The 26043-nt window shown below is 41.5% G+C and overlaps 1 protein-coding gene across 5 annotated transcripts in view; it reads left to right on the top strand.

Annotated features, from left to right (window-relative positions):
* ANKRD11 (ankyrin repeat domain containing 11) overlaps positions 1–26043 on the top strand; it is a 159981-nt gene that overhangs the window by 12930 nt on the left and 121008 nt on the right. For 4 of the 5 annotated variants that reach the window (XM_049806426.1, XM_049806427.1, XM_049806429.1 and 1 more), the window contains exon 2: positions 14244–14323. The exons of the other annotated variant lie outside the window; for it this stretch is intronic. The gene's annotated coding sequence lies outside the window, so the exon portion shown is untranslated. The remainder of the gene's footprint in view (positions 1–14243; positions 14324–26043) is intronic. 5 annotated transcript variants of the gene reach the window in all.

The raw sequence follows: 26043 nt of genomic DNA, 5'->3' as shown, positions 1-26043 counted from the left end.
CCGGATTACTCCAGCATGTCGATGCTTTCAGATGCATATGGTCTCACAATTATTTCTTGGTACTTTACAGAAAGAATTGAGTAACATTTTGTTCTGTAATGCAGTATTAAGAAACCAAGCATTTTTTTTTCCTGTAATGGCATATAAACAAGTAGTGATAACATCCTATTTAAAGTGCCTGGAGGAGGTAGGGCTACGGAGGGGAGGCAGGGCTGAATCAAGCTTTATTTTTCTTATACCTACACACCATATTTTAGTACAGTTTTGCTTGCCTTCCATGAAAGCTGTGAGTTGTTATAAATGAACTATTTTTTGAGGTGTATAAGCACAGTGTGGTGTGTGCGCTGTGGGTATGGAGTAGCCTTGTTAATAGATGTTACTCACCTCTGTTCCCCTTTGTGTATTTCTGTGTTTTTCACTGCATGATGTTGGTGCTCTTTTGCTGTTTACAAGAGGTAGGTGTGATTCATAGTCAAAGGCCAATCTAATTTTAATAAAAGTCTGAAAAATGGCTTGGCTGTAGTCAGGGCTTTTGGGTCTCGTGTAGACTTTTTGCATTTTTCCTCTTTTTTTTCCTACCTGTTGTCACATGCTCAGAATTGACCATGAGTTTTTGTTCTTCAGTGACACTCTTGGGATACTTAAATGTACCTCCTCAAAGAGGGGAGGTAATACGTTCTGACAATGCCAGCATCTCTAAGATATCAGATGGGACAGTCCGACTTGCTGGCAATTTATGAAATAATGAACACCTACTCTCTGTAATTCACAGGTTTATCTGAATTTTATTCTATTTTTGTTTAACTTCAGCTACCTGAAAATTAAGTGTTCCACACCAAATACTTGATAATTTGGAAGTATTTTATTTGAGAGTTAAGTATTAAAATATGTAATAGCGTAAGAAAATATTAGGAAGCAATTTTCTGAGCTAGTGTTGAGTGGATATTTCCAATATCATAGGAACAGCCTAATATGGGAATGAAGGTAGAGGTGTACGATGGCTGTTTAGCCCGTGGCTCAAGTCCAGGGGATGTCATTATATTGATAGAGCATAGCTGGGCAGTCTGCTTAACTTGTTTAAAATGAACAACCAACCAAAAAACCCACATGACCCTGTAGTCTGTATACAAATGGGTGTGTATGATGGCTAACTTGGAGACAGCTTATGTTTTTTGACTTCTTCCCAGGTCTGAGGCAGCTATCTCAGCAAACCTTTGAGGTGATTTTTTCCAAAGGTGGAGTCCTGAAGGGCTACTTGATGAATTGCAATGTGAGCACAGTTGTAGGTATAAGCTAATGCATGTGGTGACTACATTACCTTTTGTGGACTCATTGAGTAGACTCCTTTACCTGATAATTGGGTTAAACATTCGTCTGTTAGCCTGAGAAGAGCAGAGTGGCTTCAGTGGCAGGGAGAGTATTTGACTCTTTTGAGATCTTCTCTTTGAGAATATCTTAAGGTTCACTTACTTGCACTTGGGTTTGGTCTGACAGCTAATACATTACCTTATCAGAAGTCATGGAAAAGTGTTAATTGCAAAATTATAAAGCCAACTGTTGTTCTGCTACCTCCTTTTCTTGGACACTTGGGTTGACTTTGAGCCACTTTGTATTCCATGTCGTGCCTTGAAGACAGCATTGAATTTAGCTCCATTAATTGTGCTAGAGATTTGGAAGGGAAGAGTGCTTTCTAACACAGCCTGGACATGGTGCTGTTACCAAGAAAATGGTGGAAATTGGGATGAGATGTGGGATGGTGGAGAGTTCAGAGGAGCTGCCTTGTGTACAGTCATGGGAAGAGGGATTTCTTCAGGGAGTGGGCAAATTGTTTCCTTCTGCTCTGAACAGCCTCTTAATGAACTGCCCTCTCCAGGGTGTAGAGAGATTAACCTCCCACTGCTAACTTCAACCTGGGAGACTTCCACCATACTGCTGCCTTCAAATGTTTGTATCTAAAAATACATTCATGCTGCTGCACAATGGACTCCAGGCATGTTAATCTTTTCCTTTTAAGAAGGAGACTTGCGTTACTGGATGAACTACTGCGTGAATCGTATTTTTGCTGTGCAGTATTACCATTTTTCTACTTCCAACAGAAAAATGTGGTGGAAATAATTGTTCTAGTTGGAATTCCCTCTCTGACAACAATAGCAGAAATGGGGTGGGGTTGTTTGAAAATGTTTAATGATGAAAAGTTTTGGAGGAGCAAGCTCTCCCAAGCTGCACAGGCTTCACCACGTGATTCCTCTTTACTGTTTAGTCTTCTGCAGAAACGGCAGTGTTCTTGCAACTGGCCGTTTGAATAGTTTTGACCACTTCTGTCTCATCTGAGCACAACTGTTTAAGAATGCTGTATCTGTATTGGATCTTGTTTGCTCTATTATGTTCTCTCATTCAGTTGTGTTCATTTGGTTGTAATTTAGCACTTCTTTTTCTTCGGATGAGGAAGCATGAAAGCCTACCAGGCTAACACCTATAAGCAGTACTTCGAGTTATTGCTACCTCTGTGTGTAATGATTCATCTTGGAGGCAGGCAGCTTGCTGCCCTCAATACCTCATTGTAGTTCCAGACAAATTCAGATGTTGTGCTTCAGCATTTCTGGCTTATGAAGTCTCAGTGGTGATGCTTCTGTTTATTGTAAGGCTTTGTTTCTAGGTAACTTTGGAGAATATTTGATGGTAGCAGTAGCACGAGGGCTAGTTTAGACGCAGCGTGGATAGCTGTAGGTGAGTTTACTGCTTTGTGTTGAACAACTTGGTAGCTGATGTTCTTGCAGCGAGTTATAACTTGAATTCTTGCTGTTTGTGCCACTGGGGAAGCTGCAGTGGGGCATTTGAGGCCTGGGATATAAAATGACTTGCAGCAAACGTTGCGTAAGTATGTGTAGCTTTAGTCTCAGCGCTTACTGTTCTCTGTGTGTTCCTAAGAGAAATGCAGTTTTTACCGCTCAAGCTATTTAAGACTCAGAATATATCTTTCTCCTTTCATGTTTGGCTTACCTAGACTCATTTTCATACAGGAGCTCACCTGCTGCATGTGCTAGACTTTTATCTGCTACACCTGCACGTGTTTTCCCAAGACTTGCTGTTGATGCTAATCAGCAACAGGGCTCAGTCACAAGCCACTTAGACAACCTAAACCATTTGTAAAGAAACTTTCTTGAAAATATGGATGGCATTAGAGGGACTCAGGCTTAAAATTAGAAACTGTTTATGATGCACAGTTGTAGTTGTTTACCTTGAAACCATAATTATCTTATTTCCTGAGTTAAAACCGTCATGTCAGCTTGCTGAAGCAAGATTTGATGACAAAGGAATTGTTTTTAGCCACCAGCAGAGCAAAGAACACTTCAAATGTGTGTCTAAATATGATTTTATAACCTAAAGTATAGCACACTCAGGATTTTAAATTGGCTGTGGAAGTTGCGTGGGCTTATGGGTAGGCCATTTGGCCAGGGATCAAGGGACTGGGTTTAATCCGAACTCTCTGTCCTTTTGTCCTCTGAGCGTTTTCCTTGCCACCCTCTGTGCTGTTTATTTGGACGACGATGTGTTTGAAGGAAGGGATATGCCCTTTCACTAGGTGTTTGTAGATTTTTCTCGGGGTGTGGTTTCATGGCACGGCCGGAGGTGGTTCATGGCTGCTGCTGGGGGGGTGTGTGTGTGTGAGGTTCACCCACCCTCCCTGGCCAGCGCTGCCTCTTCCCAGAGCCGATTCTGCCCCTTCTGAGGTGGGAGACCAGTAGGCAGAGGAAGATGAGGAGGTTTTCTGCTGGGCTGGCATGATAAGCTGATTGATGGGCAAGCTCCAGAAGTGGCCCAAGGGAGAAGCAGGGGATCCAGCAGTGGAGCAGGGGATCCAGCATCTCCTGTTACTTCACCCACAGCCCTCCAGCAGCCCTTCAGCCCCCCCCCCCCCCCCCCCCCCCCGAGGAGCTGGCGTACCACTAACGTACACAGACAGACATTTGACTTCCTCATTCTATTATTTAGTAATGCTCTCTGGTGAGTGTCTTGGCTGAGGTGGCCTGTGCCCTCCTCTTACCATGTTCCAGACCTGCCGTCTGTAGCTACGTGAGACTGCAGCAGCGTGCTGCTTTATCACCGTTACCTGGTGCTGCGTGGAGAATGGAAAATGGGAGGGGAGCAACTTCTTTAATGATGGCAACTGCTACTTAAACCTGTTCAGGGCTTATAATAGGAGTGGGGGGGGGGGGGGGAATAATCAGTGGAAGCTGTAGGTGCTTTCAATTTATGTGGCAGTTTTAAAGCATCTCTTTTTGTTCTGACCTTACCTTGCCAGGACCTAGACAATAGGGGAGAGATGCCGTGAGTAAATCAAGGAAGCGCTTCCTTTACCATTTCTCCTTGCTATGTAATTTGAGGTGATTGTAAGGCACTCATCTTAACTCTGGAAACTGAAGACTTGGACACGTTTTAACAATTGCATTTTTCACATTGCTTTCTGAGGCTCTCCTGGGTCATCAAGCCAGGTCTCCTGCTATGGCAGGTAACAGTGTTGTCAGCTAATCCTGGTGATGGCTGTATGTATCTGGTTGTGAGCCTTTAAGTGAGACCTGCATATTCTTAAGGAAAGAACCCGCATCTGAGTTGTTGAAGTGTCTGGTTGTAATGTTTGTGTGACTACGCAGAATTTTCTTGGCTGTGAGGAGGTTGTATACTACTGCTTGGAGCAGTTGATCATGCACTCTTTGGCTAAGTTTTCTCTGCTTTTTTCCTGTTTGAGAGGGACTATGTGTATGTTCTTGAAGGCTGAACGGTGATGTCTTTGACTCCTCCTTGGCTGATTAGTGTGTTTTAAAACGGGATACTTGCATCCTTTTCACAAATCAGCTTTCAGAAAGGAAATAGTTCAGTTATTAATAGTAACCTGTATCCAATTTGCCACCGAATTGCATGGTTGCAAATATCTGAGACTGTAAAGGTGACAAGTGTGTCTGTCAATTCTTTTTTTTGTTCTGAAGAATGGTCTGTGTTTTCTCTATGTGTCAACATTGAGCATGGAGTAAGAAATTGCAGACTCATATTTTTAAATAAAGTGGTGCTCTTCCTAGCCTAGTAGCATCGTTCCTCCTCCTTCCTTTCCTTAGAAGAACTTACAAAGGGAATTTGAGTGGAATGGATGAGTAAAGCACTCTCAGTAAAGTTACAGGGAAGGTATTCAGTCCGATGATGGGAAGTATGTCTTTGTCCCACTTCAGACTTGTATTTAGGAGGAATGAAAAGGAGAAGGTACCTGAAATATGACAGCAGCTGTGATCTAACTTTAAATTACTGGTTTAATTCCAGGGAACATGCTTCTTGTCTTCATTGAAGGCCAGCATCTTGGAGCTTAATTAGGACAAGTTGAAGATTCAAAATTTTTTAGTTTGGCTTCATTCTGTTCAGTAGGGTGGGGTTTTTTGAGTTCTCAAAGATGGCAGTACTTCTGTCTATCTTCAGAATTCACCTTTGAGTGTCCCTTTTGATGGTGTATCAGCATATTCTTTATCATGCGTCTTTTAGATCTCAGATGGTAGAAATTCCCCTAGGTCACTGGGGGTTATTTTTGTTTTTAAGTGCAGGTGGTAAGTCTCTAGGATGGCTATGAGAAATGGAAGCTAGAAAACTGGCAGCTCAGTCTTTTGCCAGATGAATCTGTAGCTTTTGAATATACACTTAAGTTTTCTAGTACTTGATTAATTTGTTTTAGTTTTCCCATAAACCTTTCTAATTGTCAGTTTCTGGGAATATTACAGCTCATGCTGTTGACTCCAGTAGTGCTAGTTTTCCTTTATTACTTCTTGTTGCTGTGCCCAAGAAGAGCATTTGTTGTCTTTGCCTCCTACCTTTTACTTGAACTTACTGTGTGGTGGTTTCTGTATTGACCTGGAAGTCTTTTCCTGGATAATGCTTTCTAAAATGTTTGATTTTCTGCTATATGATGCCCTTCATTTTACATGTCTACAGATATGCTGCTGTACTTAAGCTTTTAAAAAAGTGCTCTTTATACTGTCTTTGTATTAATTGGATTGGAAATTTACTGCTTTTCAGATGGGGCTCAGCAAATGTTTAGGATACGGAGGTTACACTTTCTTCTCATTTCATGTGAACTAAAAATAATCATGGAACAGTTCTGCTTTGAAAATCCACACCATTGTGTGTCTTGTGTTTCTTCCAAATGGCTTAGGAATTAACAGCTTTCTATACACTAACATAAACAGCTTGAGGGTTCTGTACATCTTCTTGTTGAATTTTATGGCTGGATAGCTAACCAGTTCAGGTTATTTGAAAGCAGATATGATGCTGTTGTTCTGTGCTGGTTTTCTCGGAAACACATTGCCACGTGCTTAATGTGTATATTTGTTTTTGCTGTGTACCAGTAATAACAACGTGTTCTTCCAAAGCAAGACAGTGGATCTTTGTTTTGCACGTGCAGATCATTTAATAAAAAATTGAGCCTGATGATGCATCTTTTTGCTTTTTGGAAGAGATTCAGCCAGGCTGGAAAGACCCAGCAGTCTTAGGTAATCACATTTCATATTGGAGCTCTAAAAAAGAAAAATGGTGAGGGTCTGGAGGATTATTTGGAAGCATTGGGGCTGACAAACAAGGATGCCTATAGCTCCCTGGGCTGCGAGCTGCTGAAGTGACAGTGGACAACTATTTTTGGGTGCCTAACAATTTTTTTTATTTCCATCTGTGACAGAGATGGCTACTTGATGTAAGTTAATGTTGTTGTAAAGCAAGTGTTGCTAGTATAGTTAAGACTTCTTTACCCATTTGCTGATAAAAGTGCATAATTTTTAAGGTATTAACATTTTTTAAAACTAGGGGAGGTTTGTTTTTTTTTTTTTTTTTTTTTTTTTTTTAACTTAAGTAGACTAAATCATAGCATGGAAAACAGCGTGTCCTCTGGACTGGCCAACAGTCTTGTCTCTGCTTGCTAGTACAGAAGGGCAAGCTGTAGCCTTGAGCTTCAGTCCAAGGTTGGTTAAGGAAATTGCAGAAGCTGTATTTTGACTTAATACTTTCCACTCAGCAGAGAAGCCACAGAAGGTGGTAAGGGTGAAAGAGGAGAGATGAGGGAACATGCTTGTGTATTTCCAGAACTCTTAATTGTGCACACAGAATTGAAAAATCTGGTTCAGTGGAAACTGTTCGGGCTTGCTTTGCTCTTCTGCCGCTTCATGCCAAGAAAAAAACGAGTGAGTTCAGTGATTTAAGCTTTCAGGTTGAGCTGGGAGCTGGGACTCTTCTGACAGCCCCAGTTTTTTACCCTGCCAAGTACCTTTCAGGCTGCTTTCACGGATCTTTCCAGGAGAAATGATAGGTGATTTTAAAGGTTAGCGATTTCGAGATATTCATGAGGGTAGAGAACTTTACATGTCTGATATGAAGAAACCAGATAAACCAAAAATAAAGATGGCATGTCCAGTAACTTCAGAGTTTATTGCTCAGCTGCCTGTTGTGTGTTTGCAGGGGTTAAACTCAGTGAAACATTAGGCTTCTGCTGATAATTTTTTAGTTTAGTGCAATTTGAACGTAAAAGTAGTTAAACATTTTTATTCTATCTTTTGACCTACTGAAATGAACTATATAATTTTTATTTGAACTTCTCAAGTATCATTTCTATAAAAGGAGATATAGAAATGTACCGTACACAAGCATCGTTTCCCATTCTCCTTGCAAGCATGATGTTCGGAGTGTTTATAAAGTAGGCAACAATAGTGTGCAGTAATTACTCAGGGTCAGCCAAGAATATTGGTGATGGAAGCTGAGTCCTATTGTTACATCAGTGTGTAAATACTGTAACTAGTGTCATTTAATGAACTGAAAAAAGCACAGATCTGGAGGAATACCTGAAACACATTGAAACCAGTCACTTGACATCACAGATCCTGGATTCTTTTCATTCACTGGAGGTCTCTAAACAGCTTAGTGGTTCCAGTTTCTTGTGGATTTTGTTGTCCATGTCAGACTTTCAATTAAAGCACTTAAAGGACGGTTTGGTTCCACAGGAACCACATCTTTCCTTTCCTTCATGCTTGTTTTGGTGGGATAAATTGAGCCTTAGGCTCTTCAGCCCACATATAAGTATCTTGATCTGTGTTTTTGAGGACAGTATCAGGTTATTTTGTATTTTTATCAAGTGGCAAAGATGACAGGAGCTTTAAAAAATGTGGATCTCAGCATACATATTATCTGCAGGGCAAAATAAAGGAACTTTGAGACCAAGAATATATTACCTACTTACTTTCTGAAAGCTATCAAATTAAATTTTACTTGATGCTACAGTTTTGTCACAATTGAACATACTGAAAGGGGTTTTTTTCTTCCCCCCTTTTTTTAAGCACTAGTGGAATTCTCTCTGCACTTTGGTTTTTCACTTCGGTAATTGGTACTGTATAAGCATGGTCGGCTATCATGATTGCTGCAGTAATATTTGCTTCTTTGTAAATTTTAGTGAAAGGCAGTTTCTGTAGTTCACACCACTGCTGGAAATTTCTCCTTAAAGTGTAGGAGCAGCTGCACGCGCGAGCAAGTGTGACTGGTCCCACTGAACATAAGTTTGCTCAGCATGCGTGTATTTGGAGATGGTTGGGTCTGTAAGCTACTGATAGGATGCAGGGCATTTCAGTTAAAGGCGTGTTATTTATCTCTAATTTCTGTGTGTTTCTTGGAAACAACTCGTTTCCCCCTCCCCTTCAGATCTCCAGTGCAACACTTCTCCTTTTTCTTCCTCTTTCTAGATAGTCCTGAGCTGCGTAGAGTGGTCTGGGTGTGCTTTTCCAGTCTCTTGAGTGAATCTGCCACAAATCTGATGATCTTTATTAGTTGCATGTCCCCTCGAGGCCAGAGGAAAGCTTTCACTGCTGTCGTGGGCAGGACTGTCCTTGGCTTTGAAGGGGGTGTGAGCAAAACCTACAGAAAGGAGCAGAGGCAGTAATTTCTGTACTGTTTCTTTATATGTGGCCCTTCGATTTCTTCCCCGAACTCCAGCACTTGTCATTTGGATTCTTAACTGACTTGGGTGCTGTAACCAGGTGGGGATAGAATCCCTGTTGTTGCAGAAGGTACTGACAAATATTCCTGGAAGACATGTAATTGATAATAAGTACATGAGGTTTGTAGTGTTGTCTGCTTAATCTCCTCCCCCCCCCCCCCCAATTTTCACAGATTCTGGAATTGTAATGTGATTTTACAGTTTCTGAGAATGAGTCTTTTTCATCATTTCGGTAGGGTGAAGGATCAGTGTCTGTATACAGGGTGCTGTGTAAAGGTGTGCAGGCAGTTTCGCCGAGTTATTCTGAGCATGCCTATGGAGTGCATTGGAAAACATTTCTAGATTTCCCCTCCCTCTGAATTTGTTGTACTCTTACCTCCTTGAATTCTGCATCTGAGGTAGTGGAGCTTATCTGAAAGCGTAAGCTCATTGGTGTCTTGTGTGTTCCCCAGTGTATATTTTTACTGAAGCCCTCAGAGAGATGCCTCATTGAAATTCTGTCTCTTCCTGAAATTATTTCGAGGGAAGCAGATGAGTCCTGTGGAAAAAGGCTGTCCTACTCCCTAGAGGTTTTTTCTGTTCAGAAGTTGATCTAAACCAGAATCTAAATCTCATACTGATACCCTGTTATGCTTCTTAGTTCCGGATCACCATAAAATCTGAATTGGTGCAAGTCTGTCTTTAAATCAAAATACAACTTCTTGCTTCAAAGAACCACTAATAAGAAAAAATGTACTTGCTTGTGGGGAGGGTGGCCTCTTGATTGCTTGAAGTGAGGCTTCAGCGGATGGCTTCTTTCCTATGCCCTGTAAAATGGAGATTTAAGTAGAACCCTTTCTGCATTCAGTTGATCAAATTTAGAAATATCTGGATGTATAAAATTGTTGCATCTTGAACACATTTTTCAGAGACCCTTCTAAGTGACTCTGCATCTGTACAGAACCGGTCCAGTTTTATTATTTCATGGCTGACATCGGTCTATGAAGCCACGTCCTGCCTCGCTACTGGAACCAGTTAGAACCGGTCCAGTTTTATTATTTCATGGCTGACATCGGTCTATGAAGCCACGTCCTGCCTCGCTACTGGAACCAGTTATTGTTCCCCTGCCACATCTCAACTGCCTGCCCGAGCTGCTTTGATGTAAATAGTCTATAGTTAAACTCAATGCAAATATACTGTTTTTTCCAGGTCACATCTTGTGATTGTAAAGCATTTTCCATCTTCAAATACAGATTTCTGTAAAGTTACAAGATAGCCTTTGATTAAAGAAGTTTGAATTACTTAATTCCTGATTTTTTTTTTTTCAATGAATGCTAGCAAAAGTATGCTAGCAAAATGCACCATGCGCTCTAAATCTGAAGTTTACTGATCTGTGTGGGAGTGCAGCAGGAGGAATCAATAAGTAATCAGTGGGGAACTGCTGAGGACTGTGTGTTAAAGAACAGAAGTTGGTGGGAGAACTTAGAGGTTGAAACACTTATTATTTTTTTTTTTTAATAGAACTGTCTGCTTACCCAGAGTTTCCAAATTTCTTCATGTTAATATAAAATAAAGCATCACAGGTCTTGAAAGACTTGAGCCTGCTTTAAACCAGAATCTCGTCACCTTGAACACATAATTATTTGGTATTTATACTACCATTTCAATGCAAAGGAAAAATTAATGTCTGCCATTTTGCATTGCAAAATGGTTTCTGTGTAGCTGCAGCTAGCTTGGCATGCATCTTGAGTGTTGTCCAATGGTCAGCATTGTAAGTTCATAGAAGGGAAAACAAGGATAGTAATGTTAGTTTGTGAAGTGATACATTTTCATCAGACAAAAGCTAAGAAAATTGGATGGATAAATGTGTCTAATACTATAATTTTAGGCTTTTGGAAGTGAAGTTAGTTTTAAATTGAAATCTTGGATTCTGCACAACAGGCACATTGTGCAAGTGACCCAAATACATATTACCAGTCCGGTTTTGCCCATGATCTGTGCATTGGGCATCTTCTGCTGAAATATTTGCTGCACTTCATGAGTAATTTGATAACCATTTCATAAGAAAATGGTACACCGTTCGTTGTGAAAGTTACTTGGCTCATATGTGTCCTCTGTTTTAGTGTTACAATACTTAATGTACATTTTATGAGTGAGCTAAGTAATGAATAAAATTGCTATATGTAGGCCAGGAAGTAGATATAAATAGGTCTATAAAACTGTATATCAGTATGTCATGGGACAGGATTTCTGTAGACTTCTATGATAATTTTGTTCAGAATTCGTCATAGTCACTATTGTCAGCAAGTAGCACTACTGACTTTCCAGATAATGTAATTGGAAGTTCAGCTTTTTTTCCCCAGTTAATCTTTTATCTCAGTTTAAGTGGATAGCTCTAATTAGAGTTGTGACTTTTATTGTGGAGGAGAAGAGTACAAAAGGGGTAAGGGAATCATGTTGCAAAAGGTGCTGTGCAAGTATGGTCATCATACTCCATAGGACTGCAGTTCCTGATCAGGGGATCCTTTAGTGCCCCAGGACTCACTTGCCTTGGAAAAAAACACGAGGTAGCTGTATGTCTTTATCTCCCTTGCTTTTCTGAAAGAAAAAGATCAGAAAACTTTCATTTGTTTCCCTTTCATTCATCTGGAAACGTTTACCTGCTGCAGGATTTCCTTTCGAGTCAGGACTGTGCACCCTTACATGTTCCTTTGGGGTTTTTGGTTTTATGTTGGCCTGCTCCTTTTCACTGTGGCTCCTGAGACTTTCCTTAGCTTAGTTGGTAGCAGCTCTACCCTGGACACAGCTGTGTTGCTTATCTGGACGTCTTCCCTTTGACTTTTCATCAGGGACTGGAAGTTTCTCAAAACAGACAAGGCTTTCCCAGGGTTCCCAATCTCTTCCACTGTGTATCTGTCCCAGGTAGCCTCAGGGTCTTTCCTGGATGGTTCTTTGAAGACCATCCCATTGGAAGGCAGGTGTCCAAATCCAGCTAAATCAAAGAAGCGGTTTGTAAGGTGGTGAGCAACAATAAAGTATAAAATTGAACTGCATGTCATGAGCTCTACATAGGCCAGTCTTGTTGACTGCTAAGTTGTGAAAACATTACAGGAAACTAAATCTGTTGCTGTTGGAAGAAGCATTGCACTCTGGAACATGGTACAAGGGAGCTGAGCCTTGGAAGTTGTGGAGGCAGAATTTGGGAGAATAATAATGGATTAAACCAAAGTAGTGGTTGGCTGCCCCAAAGGACCTCCACAGTAAAAGCATCAGTGTGAGAGGTTTTAGAAAAAGAACACAAGAAGCAGAGTGTAATTAGGAGGAGGAAGACCAGTATGTGAAGGTTCTAGGAGTTAAGGTCTGTATGAGTTGGGGAATCTTTAGCACTTCATAAGGGACAACTGGAAATGGAGCAAGCAAATAAAAGTAGGAGCTTTGCTGAAAAGAACACATCTTGTACTTTTTAGTTCCCCACTTGTAACTTTATGTATGTTGAGGTTTTGAGTATAAAATTGTTTTTTAGAACTTTTCCTTTTAGAAGAAAACGTAATTTGGAAGAAATCCAAATTTTCCATTGTCAGCTGGAACAGGGGTTGGTCATTGTGTTCCTCGGTGTGGTTTAGAGAATCTAGAGATCACGATGGGACATGGGATTTTGAGTGGGGAGTTCAGCAATGAGCAGCACGTGGAGTTGGCAATTTAACCTGTTTGTGCAGAAGAGAATACCTTCAGTTGTACTGGGGAAGGCCCAGTGCCTGCGCTTCAGGTTACTGCTGCTTGCCCAGCACGGCTGAGCTTTAGCAGCTGTAGTTTGCAGTACACCATCAGCTTGCTTTTTTTTTTTCCTACAAAGTTCCTTCATTGAGCCGCTTCTCTGTGGAAGTGTAGCAGAAGCTCAGCTATTGCTATTACGTGTCTAACGCATGTTTTGAAAAAACTTTGAGGTTTTGCTTAGAGCATATGTTGACTCTTTCCATATTTACAGGTCCCGTAAAGGTGGAAGTAAGAACCTGCTAATGCTGAGCAGATATCAGGAGGTGTTGTGGTTCTTCATGAACATAAAAAATCTGGGATAAGACAGTGTTTGACACGTGGCTCTGCCCAAGCTCTCTGGTCTTGCACGTTGCAAACTCTCAAACCTGCTTATTAGTAGTTCAGGCTTGCCCATGCTCATAGGACTTGCATGGGCTCCTACCGAGTTGTGCTGTCTGAAACTTGTCCCCTCTGCAGTTGGGGAGCAGGCCAGATCACCTGCAAAACGATAGTGACTTCCGTGGAGATCTCACCTGGAACGGACTAGTTTGCTCTGGCTGGGGGAGAAATTTATTTCGCAGCAAACGTGCTCGTCAGGCGTGCAGGCAGAGCTGGGTGAGTCACGAGACAGGCTGGGTTTAGTTGCAGCCCTCAGGCTTGTCGGGCAAGTCGGGTTTCTGCCAGTGCTGACATGACAGTCACCTGTGACTGCTCAGCACCACGCAGCTGGGTGTTCCTCTGTCGTGAGAAGTGGTGAAGAGTTCAGGTACTGGGTTTTGGGCTCAGGATCGTCTGCCAACCCTTTCATGTACCAGTTTAGTTGCCCAGTTAATGAATGTAATTTGTCTTTGCCTTGGGTGCTGAGAGCTCCTGCTGGTTCCTGCCCGGTGTTGGAAATTTCACTTTGGGAATCTGTACCTGGAAAAATATCCTTGAAAGGTGCAGCGAGAGCTGTTTGAAAAATAAAGAAAAAGTTAGAGCTTTGTAATAAATTAACTGCTATTCAGAGCAAGGATCCGAAGGTATTCTTAAAAAGAAAGTGCTTGTGTCACAAGTAATTTGACGTAGGTTGTTCAAGAGAGTGAATTACGGGCACAGTGCACCTCATAGCAAGCTGTGGGCAGTTCACTCTTTCCCTGTGTAGGCTGTTGGTCCATGAGTTGCTCACAGTTGGGGGGGGGGGGGGCGGCGGGGGGCACATACCTTTTTTTGTAAATAAATTTACTGTAAAACCACATAGATGGTTACAGAAACATTGAGACAAGTAATTTTTTTTTTAATCTATTATCAGAAGGCTATGGAACTTGGTTGATGCTCTGCTAAGCTTTCCACAATTTCTTTTATTCTTCTGTTTGTGTAGACTTGTTATCAGAAAGTTTATTTCTGGATCAGGCACGGATTTGTATTTAGTAGCCTTCATGTACTCAAATACAGCATGCTTATTGTAAATAAAATTAAACTCTGTGTTATAATTTTCTAATGAACTAATTCCTGTGTTTTTCAGATTACACAGTGTTTTTGGGACACACCTCTGTTGGATTTTAATATATGTCCTGCTAACAACAGCTTTCAGCTATGGAATCGGTAAATATTTACCTTGCTTCTGTCCAAATTTTCTGTTTTATTACCTAACAAGTGATTGTGTCCATGCTGATGTGTTTGGTTGATTTGGGTTTGGTTGTGGTTTGGTTTTGGTTTTTTTGGTGTTTGTTTTTTTGGTTTGGTTTTGTTTTGTTTTTTTTTAAATTTTTCTTTATTTTCTGAAATTTGAAGGTAAAAATTGCAAACTTCCATGGAATAACTTAAAGGTACTAACCAAGAATATCTTAGGAAATATCTTTAGTTCTAAGATGCCCTTTCACTTTCGTATTGTTTCAAATGTAGCAAGTTTTTCCCTGACTTGCCTGAAAGCAAAAGTTAACTTTCCTGTGGGGGCAGTTCCACCATTGGTTTGTCTTGCAGACTGTGTAGCTTGTTGGTGCTGTAGACTGCTGAGTGTTAAATAGTCTTCTACCTCTAGTCTATCACGGTCCTCTTTCTTTCTCTTCACTTTCAAAATGTCTTTAAAAAAGCCCCACAACACAAAGTCTATTAAAAAGTGCCAGTTTTACAATGTTATGTCTTCTTGTGATTAGTATAATTGAAACAGATGGCACCTATGTTTCATTTTGGGCAGAGAAACCTCCCAATATGCTGAGACTACAGTTTGATTCAGTGTTAGGATTCAACTTTTTGGTAGCGTTAGCAGATGCAGAAATAATAGGCTATCTTAGAGTGGAATTTAGGGGGGCGGGGGGGAGGGAGAGATTTTTCCCTCAGTATTTTGAGAGAGGATGAGGGAGGTCGGTGCTGTCTTCTGGAAAGCAAAATTATATAGATGTAGCTGGTAGGAAGGAGTTCTTGCTGGGTTTTTTCCGCAGTACTGGCAGTTTGGTGTGTTGCAAGCTGAATAAAAGCTGTTGTTCACTGCTCTCCGTGAGCTCGGCTTTGCAGTGTGTGTCATGGCAGTGTTACGGAGGGGAAACTCAGCAGTGCAGAGTTCAAGGTCATCCTCAGCATGCCCAGAAATGCTATGGCGAAGGCTCTCAATGGATAACTTAGTGCGTTGCTTCTGCTGTGGGGCTTTGGGTACTTGGCTGACCTCTTGGTTTATTCTGCAATGGGATTATTGGTGTTGAAGTTGTCATTATGATAAAGGCCATTATTGAAGGAGAGTTATTATATGTAGAAATACAGGTCTGCTCTATCAGGTGTCTTTGCAAGCTGGTAGGTTTCCTTTGTCCTGGATTTTGAGTGAAAAAAACCCCACAAAACCTTCGTATTTAGTTTGTCCATAATAATTCCAAGGTATTCAGAGGGAGGCAAGACGTTATTTCGGTTTCCCTTGGTGAATATTAATAGCAGTAGAAGGCTTTCACAGTGAAACAAAACAGACTAGGCATCAGTAACTCTCCCCTGCTGCAGCTAAGTAATTAAAGTGTATCAAGTGTGAGACCTTTTGCTGTAGTATGCAGTAACTCTTTCCTTAATGGGCGCTCTGCAGTTCCCTGAAAAACTGAGCTGAATCCTAACATCAATTATAAAACAGATTGTTTACTACCTATTACGTTTCAGAGTTCAGTACGAAGATTTTTCATTCTGAGTTTTGAAGTAAATGGTGTTTTGCTTTTTTGAATGCAAGCAATACTTTTAAAAACAGGATAGTATTCATTACAGGACCTTTCACTTAAATGAAAACTTACTGAACATTCAAATGTATTTGCATAGTATACTTGCCCACTGGGCAAAATGACTTGCTTCCTGACAGGTTATAGAGCATTATGGCAAACTGCATCCGTCCAGGGCCTTTTGGCTACATCACCTACCTTTTGGCCACTAATATCTTTTAGGATTATTACTGAGAGCTTAAATTATGCACTGCATCACTATGGTAGCTGCCCTTTAGAAAAGTTTGCCACATTAGGCTTTTCTCTGTCTTTAGCCCTTTTCTCTCTGAATGTTTTGTATTTTGTTTATATAAAGCCATGCTATGTTGATTATGGGTCTAGCTGAAACTGTGGATGGAAAAACTTGACAGATGAAGGTTGAGGATGTGTGATGTGAAAAAACATTCACACTGCGTAGAAAGAAATAATTACTATGAAGTCAGATGTTTCTTTGACTTCTGAAACAAACAAACAAAAAAAGAGTGATTTTGCTTTGTGGGTTTTGTGAGCCTTGGGAGATGATAGTTAAGTGACCTTTTCCAGTAAAATAAGTTTTTATTCACTGCTCTGCAAATACAGACTATTGCATTACTTAAAAAGCATATTGGTTTGGGGTCCAATAGCTCTGTTCCTAGGCTACTGCAGTATGGAGATGTTGGGGAGAAGAGAACAAGGGGAGAAGATCAGAATCCTCCAGTGTTGGCTGAAAAAATTACCCAAATGTGGCATGTTCTGAAACTGTAGAGGTGAATTCGTAGGCTTTGTGCTGGTGGGGAGGCTACAGCATACACAGTCACTGCAGTTTATCATGCAGCTCCCAGCCAGTGCACTGATGTGCAGTTTATGCCATCCTCTGAGTAGTCCAAGGATTGAACAGAATTAATGTCTGGCCCAAGCTTGAGTAAAAACCTCTCATCCTAAAAGTCAGTCATTCTAAAAGCAAGTCATTGTTGTCTTTAACTCCTCATGCTGTGCATGGGTAAAACCATGGGGTGCCTTGGTGCTTGTGTGCCAAGCTAGCAGAGAGATGATGTGCTACCTTCTGTCTTGCCTGAGGAGAAGGTGGTGTTTTGTGAAAGTGCTCAGCTTTTGTCACTTGTCCATTTGTGACCACGAGAATGAGGTTGCCTTTGCTATAAACCTGTGAGTGAGAACACAGTGGGGCACAAACCAAGTTGTTTCAGGTTGTTGTTTTTTTTTTTTCTCCCCTGGCCAAGCCACTTGTGCATGTGACTTGCTGTAAGGGATGGTGCTGGATTCCCTGTTGAAAGAGGCTGAGGAGCGTGATCTTCAGGACCAGGCTTACCTTTGTAGTAAGATCCTGCAGTATTTGCTCTCTTCTGATGATGCTGTTCCACATTTCATAGCTTGGCTAATGCAAATAAAGCTTTGGTGCTGGAAAGGGACTTGGAGGGTGTCCACTGTGCTGTTCCCTTTGGTTCCAAACCTGATGCAGGGTGTTTTTTGTCCCTGGGAGGTGGCTTGTTCCACATGTGCCAATACCACTGTTTGTGATGGTGTGCTGTTAACCTGATCACCAAGATATTCTGCATTTAAATAAAATATAAATATTTAGAGGTTTATGTGGATTGTTTGTGGCATAATGTGCTGACCCAGAAGTAGTTGCATTAGTGCAGCTTCTGGAGGACCAGAAATGATGTGGTACGTTGTAGGGAGGGAGCAGAGGGCCTGTTCCACCGCAGGAAGTGTTAGGAAAGTCTGAGATTTCTCCATTTCAGTAGATGACTCCTTTATTGCGAAATGCAGGAGTTGCTACAAACATTGCTACCCTTAGTTCTCCAAAAAGGACATGTTTTTTTTTTGTGTTTTGTTGTTTTGTTTTGGTTTTGTTTTTTTTCCCCAGCTTGCCATAGTAATAACAGCAAAGGTCCTGTCGAAATGGGTGGAGAAACAGGGAGTTCAGTCAACTGTGTGAGATGCTGGCTTCACATAGCCTCAACGGCTGCAACACGGCAGCTCTCATGCTGCAATGAGTAGGACAGGTATTTTCTCACTGAACTGTTTTGAACAATTTTCTCAAAAGAAGCCAGGTTCATCATGATAGCTTCTTTTCGCTTGTTGACAGCGAGAAACGGCTGCATCATGCTGGGCTTGTTCTGGGGTTCAGTGACTCGATGGTCCCCGGAGCTGGCAGCTGGTATGATTCGTGCTTTCCCGACATCTTCATTAGGGAAGCAGAGGGGTCAAGGCTTTCTCCGAGCAGCAGAGATTGCAGAGGCTTTTGATGGTGGTTTTGGCAGTGGTATTTTACAGAGTTCATAATGAATATGTAGGTGTAAGATTAAAAGAATGAATAAGGTAGCGCTGCTAAACAGAATTGCTTTTCAGAGCTGCAGCCGTGCCTTGTTCTGACCTCCAGAGAAAGATACAATTGTATAGCTGAGGTCCGTAGTGGAAAAGCAATTACAATACATGCTTCCAGGATTGAATTGTCCTCTGAAAGTCAGATGCTGCAATAATGGTAGTGTTGTTTAGGTGGAATGTGGTGTTACTTAACTGCTTGGTATTTTTCTATTAAAGTTCTTAAGCGTGTTCATATACAGTTTTCAATTTTTACTGCTTTGGGGGAAATAGACTTAGTATTCCCCAAAGAAGATATTTCTTTGCATAGAAGTATTCTGAATTTTTGGGCTTTTTTCCCACGTGTTTCAATTCTTATCCCTTGCAAATTGGAGGGGTTGGAAGATAACATGATAGAAGTAGCGCAGTGTACGTTTTTTCTTTAGCATGTTGGTCACAGCCGACCTGAGCAGTGAGGCTTTCCCTGTGGTCGTGGGGTATGGTATGGAAACGTTGGCTTTTGGGGTGAGAAGCTGACTTGTTATGAATCAGGGCCTGGAACGGGGAGGGGAAGCCATGTGCAAGTGGAATTAACAGTCTCATGTAACAGTAAAGAAGTGGAGCTGTGTGGCTTGTGGGTTTGACTGACTTCTGCTGTGGTCCTCGCTCCACCCCTGAAATGGTAGAGGCCTCTCTCTCAGAAAAATTCAGATTTTGGAAGTGCCATAAACCAGCTGGGTGGCTTTTCAGGTATGGGTTTGCCTGGAGTGTTTCAAACGAGGCACTCTGGCTTTGTGCTGGTGCATGGCTCAGCCTGGGAAAGGCTGCAGCCAGTGTGGATGGGAGATGGGTTGTTAGCATTTCCTACCCAGTGCTCTTCTGGCACGGTGCTCATATGCTGTAGTACCTACGTGTATGTGAGGTAGGTTTCCACGGCCCTTAGGAGCGGTAAACTTCTGTTAGTCCATTTTGTGCTCTGCAATGGACAGCACTGAAGTTATACAATCTAAATTTAATTTTTAAAGCCCTATCTTCACTATCAACAGAGGTTAAGCACAGGCGGTTTTATTGTGAGCCTAGACTTCTTTGCGAGTCAAATGGGGCTTGAGTTTTTGGACACAAAACACTGCTGATACCTGCAGAAGAGAGCTTTAAAATCCTTCCTCTGTCCCAGTGAAAAAGCTGAATTCTCAAATATAATCTCAGCATAAGCATTTGATTTGAGTGTTTGAATTGCTGCTTTTACAGTTCGTTGTATTTTATCAGAATTTGTTAAATTGCCAATGTTATTCACATGCCACTTTTGGCAGATGCCACCTACATCCCCTCAATTTGAACGTACCTTTTAGGAGAAGTGTAGGTAGGGAGGCTCCTTTCTTGCATGTCAGATGTTAGAGTGGAGCACTTACATTAATTCACTTTCACTAACCTTTCCACTGCTAAAAAGCTAACCTGGCCCATGTGCACAATACAGCACCTTTAATGTACAGATCTGAGCTAAGCAGAAGCTTCTTTGAAAAATGTCTTGCTTGACTTGTTCTTCGGATGTAATTCAGAGCTGTGTGTTCACCATGACACAGAAGGGAGTTCTTGGTAAGAGCAGTCTGCTACCAGATACAACTCTTGTCCTTCCCCTTGTGTTCTGATTACAACTAGACAAAGCCATGGCAACAGTTACCTAAAAAGAAGGGAAATAGTTGGTAGGGGTTTTTTTCCCCAACTCTACTTGTTTTTGAATAATTTTGTTCTCAGAAGGGGCTACATTATGACTGCAAAAATCCTCGTTTTTTAAAAAAAGTATACTTTTGAGTTAGGATTTAGTAGATTTATATCAGTGAATGTACTCTACACTTAAAAATCACAGTTGTGTTTAGGAACAAGTCGTTAAAACAAGCTTGTAACGTAGACGGTGCACAGGATCATAATTTCCAGTAACTGGCAGCGTGTGTTATTTCACAGGGGAAGATTCCTATGAGACATACCGCCTGGGTGACACATGGAGACAAGGTTTGGGGAAGGGAATGTGTAGGTTATTTGGCACGTAAGAGGCCAGTTACCACTTCCATTGTTGTGCAACTGCATTCCTGGGTGCGACTTCTTCTGAAAGTAAAAGTGTTTTCAGGCAGGTTCTGGTGTGGTGAATGAGGTGCAGTGTTTGGAGTGATGGTTTTATTTATTTATGAATGTTTTGTGTAGCACCAAAGTGTATTTATTCTTGAAAGGGACTGAAGTGACGGTCTCCACCCTGAGGAAGTGACACTCTGGGTGAGAGATGACAGGCTTTGGAGTGGAATGGCAGGATTACACAAAATATGGCTGAAATCGCTTGTTTTCAGAAGATATCCATCATGCTATGAATTAAGTGCAGATGATGCATTTGGCAGCAAGAGGTGTGCAATCTGTTCCTACCCTAAGGAGCTTGCAGACCAAAGGCCTGCTGATAAGACCAGACTCACCATTGTACTTCTTGAAAGAATAATGGTTTAGGATGGTCTTGTTCCGTTATGTTTTGCTCTTTTAAATAATTGTATAGATAATTGTGAGCCTGGTGATTTTGACGTTCAAACCCCTGAGTTCTTTAAGGGGGAGGAAGTAGTTTTTTGTGTTTGGGGGAGTGTGTTTCTGTTGCATGAATACTGAGGGAGATGCGTGTGTCAGTGACTTGTGCATCTGTAGTGGAGCTACAGGTGGGACAGTTGGTGTCCGACAGGTACAGGTCAGCTGCCTGACACCCCCCAAGGTGGGAGTCGTTGCTTGGTGGTGTCAAGTGGCAGAAAACCCGGAGTGTGAATGTTATGGAAAACTTGCATGATAGGTGGTTTGGCTGAACCACCAAAGTGTCTAACAGCGTAACAGCCAGGTGCAACCTCTTTAATAGGTACATGTGAAAGGGGGGCATTGTTGTTATTGCAAGCAAATGCAGAATTGATGGGTATGCTTTATTGATATTATTTGGGAGAGGACTTCTGATAAAAACGGGAGAAGCCTCTGAAAAGTAAGTCTTAAATGTCAAGTGTGAAGATGGAGACTAGGCGTTATCATTATTTCTGTTCCCTTGGTTAAATTCTTGGCAGAGCTTTAATTTTAGAAGAACAGGACAACAAGGGCTGAGATTTGCAGGCTCAGTCTAATTCATTACTGGCTTAATTAGATGCTTGAGAACTCAGGTATTCTGACAGTTTTGGCAATGCTGCATATTATCCCTGTTTTATAGTAGTTTGCTGGACTTCTCCAGAAATTCAAAGATAACTTCACTGAATCATATTTAACAAGTTAATGTTTTAATTAGTATTTTGATCTTGAGCTTCCAATTGCTGTAGAAGTACAGGAGCTGGGAGAAGGGATTTCTTGGGTGTTTTGCAGAAACTTGCATCTTCTTGTGGACTTTGAGTGAGGGGTGCAGGCTGTTGTCTGTGCTTACTGTGGCAGAAGCTTCAAGGGGCTTGAATTCTCGGAACCTCTCTCTGTGCCTGGTCATTTTGGGAAGCTGGCACGCCTGGCTGTTCTGTCCTCAGAAGTGGCTTTGGTTTGGTAGGCAAATACTGAAAGCTCTGCTTTTACTCCGAACTGTTTAATCTGCATTGCCTGCCTTCACCACTGCCCAGGCTCACTTCGGGTGTGGGCAGATGGCTGCAGGCAGCCACGTTGGGGCATTTTGGGAAAACACAGCCCTTTGGTGAGGGCTGTGGCCGAATGCAGCAGTGAGTAAAGCAGATTCCTGAAGCACTGTGGGACTGGCTAAAACTCTCCCTTTCCCCTTGAGAGCAGCGGTCTCAGCTGTAATGTTTTTAACTCTTGAATTCGGACCAGTCTTAGAAGCTCACCTTTGGGGGTGGTAGCTTGTTAAGTTGTCAATACTGTTGCCTGTAACCATCTGTTCCTACCACTAAGTAGCTGCAAAAATCAGTAATTCATTCTTTATTTTTTTCTGAGGAGCTTGGGTGTAAATCTTCTCCCTTGTTATTTTTATTGGCTCCCTCATTATAAAAGGCAAGCATCTCCACAGTGCTGGAAAGGCAGAACGACATTCTTTCTTTAATCTTTCATCTAAATTTATTCAAAATTTAAATTCAAATAGTTACCAATATTAGGGGTTACTTTGGAGCACAGTAGCTATTCCTGGTGAAGTCAGTGCGTGGGTCTCCCTTATCAAACAGGAATGTGCTTGTGTAACTTCCACCTTTCTGGGTTAACCACTCCAAAGAGGAAAGGAGATGGTAGGCATGTGTACAATTTATTTTAGGAAATCGCCACTGTAAATGGATGCTGTGTTTGCTTTTGCAAGTAAAACTTGCCATGGATTCTTGGGTTTTTTATTTATTTAATTTTGCCCCAGTGAATTAATAATCCAAGTGGGCTGACTTTGGTAGAGCTAATGTTAAGTTGTTGTTGTTAGTAGTTAAGGTCACTGAGAGAGAGGTGGTCTGGAGGCAGCTCTGGTGGTTGTTGTGTGGGAGTCGTGGGAACATGGAAAACAGCATCGATTGTAGGACAGACAGACAGACTACTGCGTATTGTACCCTGAGTTATCCAGGGCTGGGATTTCACTCCTACATTTAAACTGCAGAATCTAAATGGGTTGATATCAAATAATGGTGTTAGTGTTTTGGGACATGAGATCCCAGTTACTGGGGTTGTCTTCAGTGCTGTCACATGGAGGATAATGATGACACTTTTTTAATACAGAAGGACTTTGCAGCCTGAGGCCAGATGTTCTTCAGAGTTTTTATCCTTTTCCTTACTGTGTCACTGGAGTTCAGTTTTCCAAATGTTTATTTTGGTGGTTATCTAAACTACAGAGTGTATGCCTGAGGGTTCTGTCGAGGTGATGTCCAGTTTTCCCAGCTTTATACCACCTGCATGCTTGCCACTGGTGTCAAAAGTTGGGTTTTGTCTGATCTAAAAGAACAACTGTTGGATTTTGATGGCATTTCAGCGCAATGTGTGTGTCTGGACTCATCCTATGATACGATAATGTAAACTATACATTATTATCTTGCGGTAGTATACAAGCAGCAGAGACCAGCTTTGTTCTCAGGTCAGGCACATGCTACTGCCTTTTGTATCTCGGTGGGTTTTGTTGGAAATACCTGGGCACTGTGCATGGCTGGGGATGGCTGGGAGCAGTGCTCGGGTGAGAGCAGGTCCTGTGCCTCACTGTTACGGTAGGAGAACAACCCTCACATGATGAAGAAACGGGGAAGGTCTTGGAGGACTTAGTCCTTGCTGCAATTAATGGTCTGGAGGATTTGCAAGATAGGAGTAGTCTCTAAGGCTTGAGAAGGAAGCCCAGAATGGTGCATCTGTTGTTCCTGGCAGCTGTAGTTGCCATAAAGAAGGACCTGGCATGCCATTATCAGTTCCTCTTGTACCCTTAGAAAATTTTAATACTTCCAGACTTCAGAGGATTTTCAGAAAAGCTCTTAGTCTAAAAGTTGTCCTGCACCTTGCAGGGAGGCTTGGACTCTGTGGGGCAGAGCTCAGGTGTTTTTTTTTTTTTTTTTAAGAGTACATTGTCTGTGACTTCTCTTGGCTTCAGATGATAACATTTAACCTTAATTCTGAATTTCTTGGAAGCCTTGACACTCAGTTTGTTTCCAAGTTTGGTGAAAGGCAGGGTAGCAGTGTGAGGACTGGATGTGTTTACAGTACTTGGGCACCTCAAGCTTCTCCCCAAGGCTGACTCGCAGTCCGGCGTAGCTGAGCTCGAGCAGTTGGCCAGATGCCGACAGCAAACTAACGGGGGGAAAATACATGGAGGAACTGCAAAAATGAGAGGAGCTTGTCAGTCAGGTGGATGTGGGTAGGCATGGCAGGAGGAGTTCTTTGATTTTGGTCATTTTTGTCATTTTATATAATTTTGCAGCTGTTTAAACTGATGGTATAAGGATTCAAAGGTCAACATTGAACAGCTCTGGTTATTCTCTGTTGGACCTAGACTTATTGCTGGTGTCGTATAAGAAATATACCTCCTTTTTATGTTTGCAGTCAGAAGAAAATTATTTTGTTGTCTTCAGTAGTTTTTACCTCATTCTTGTAGTCTTGCCAATATCCTGTATTTGTGTTTTGCAGGAAGCCTTTCAACGTTTTCTTAATTGGAATTAACTGCTGTAATAGAAAGGCACATTTTGGTTAAAGATAATGTAGGAAATAAATATTAACAGAAATTTATTTTAAGTTAGTGGAAAAGCATTCATTGGAGAGCTTCGTTTTGGAACTTTAGCTTCTTAGAGGTTTAATGAAAGCTTTCTTTGCTTTTGGGTAATAACCAAGTCTACTGCTCCTGAGTTATCTTGAGCAACTAACCTCAGAGACTGATAGTAAGTCTATTTGTTATTGTATTGTAAGTGATGTTAATTAACGTAATGGCACAAATTTAATGCTATGCAAAAGTTATATGAAGTCAAAATCAAATGACAACAGATAGTAAATAATTTGACAAAATAAAAAACATGAAAACAAATTATGAAAAAAAGCACCATGTATTCTTTTCCTGTCTACAGTTAGGACTGCATCTGGATGTAGCAGCTGGCCAGTCCTGAAGTCTTTTTTCCTCTAGTTTTTAATGATGCTTTCACAACAGTCTAAAAGGAGATCTCTGTCTAAATGAACTGGTAGCAGGGACATAGCAGTTCCTCTGGGCTTCGCATTCAGTGAGGTATCACACAGCTAAATTTTCCTTTCTTTTCCCCTGCAGTTTCTTGGTTATTTAGTGCTTTAAAGTAAGGACTACCTGAATATATGAATTATATACTTGAATGTTTGGTTAAAGGTACAGAAACTTTCCTCATTCCCTTGACCTCAATCTTGCTGAAGGTAGGAAAGCATTTAAAATACCTATAGCTCTGGGTATACATATGCAGCTGTATGTGTACATGCATATGTATTTTTAAATATCCCCTATTTCAAGGTCATCCACAATTAAAGTTGAAGTGCAGATTAGATTTCCTGTAGCAAGATACCTGTTATTGGGGTAATTCCCACGGTCTGAAAGGAGTGCAGGATGGGGACCAAAAGGGAGGTTTTCATCCGAGTCCCGCGTGGTGCTTTGTACCTGCCTGGATGAAAAGAATGCGGATTGACAGTCTCTCTTCCCACAGTAGTCTTCAGAGCTGTTTAATCTATTTTTTTTCATACTTGCGAAACGGCACCAAGCTTTGAGACACTCCTGTGTAAGCTTAGGTGATGATGAGCAAGAGGATTAATTAGATCTTCAAGACAGATAACTAGAGCAATGAGTTGTGCATAATAGTAGCTTGGAATTCCAGTGACGTGTTTGCAAAGCGCTGTGCAACATGCATGCTTTGGCTGAAGCGTAATTATTTCTCAGCGTTGCATGCCCAAATGCCTCTGGGCACTGTAGCAAAATTTAGTAAGCAAATTATGTGAACAAAAAAGCTCAACTTTGATGGTTTTGCACACCACAATAGTTGTCAGTGATGTGATTAACTGCCGGTTTGATCACCTATTGGTGGTGTCTTCCTAGTACTTCAAGCTGACAGTCTGCAATTTGGATACCTCCAAGAGGCTGCTGTAGACTTACTGGTTTGTAATGCTGAATTAAGAGGGGGTGGGTGAAGGATTCAAATTAGATTGCAAGTATAGGGATTTTCCGTACTGCTAACATATAAATTGTATACTTGTGACCAGGGATGCAGGCAAGTCTAGCTTCTTTCAGAATGCCATGCTGCCACTAATATACTTCTGCCCCAGAGAAGGTGCTGGCTTTAAGGTTAAGTGTCACTTTAAAGTGAATGCTTTCGTTAGTGAAACTTCAGTTAAAAAAAAAAAAAGTCT

Source organism: Accipiter gentilis, chromosome 7 (assembly GCF_929443795.1).
Source record: "Accipiter gentilis chromosome 7, bAccGen1.1, whole genome shotgun sequence".
In the NCBI taxonomy this organism is placed as follows: domain Eukaryota; kingdom Metazoa; phylum Chordata; class Aves; order Accipitriformes; family Accipitridae; genus Astur; species Astur gentilis.
Note: the sequence above shows the minus strand (reverse complement) of the source record. Positions and strands in the feature narration are given on the sequence as shown.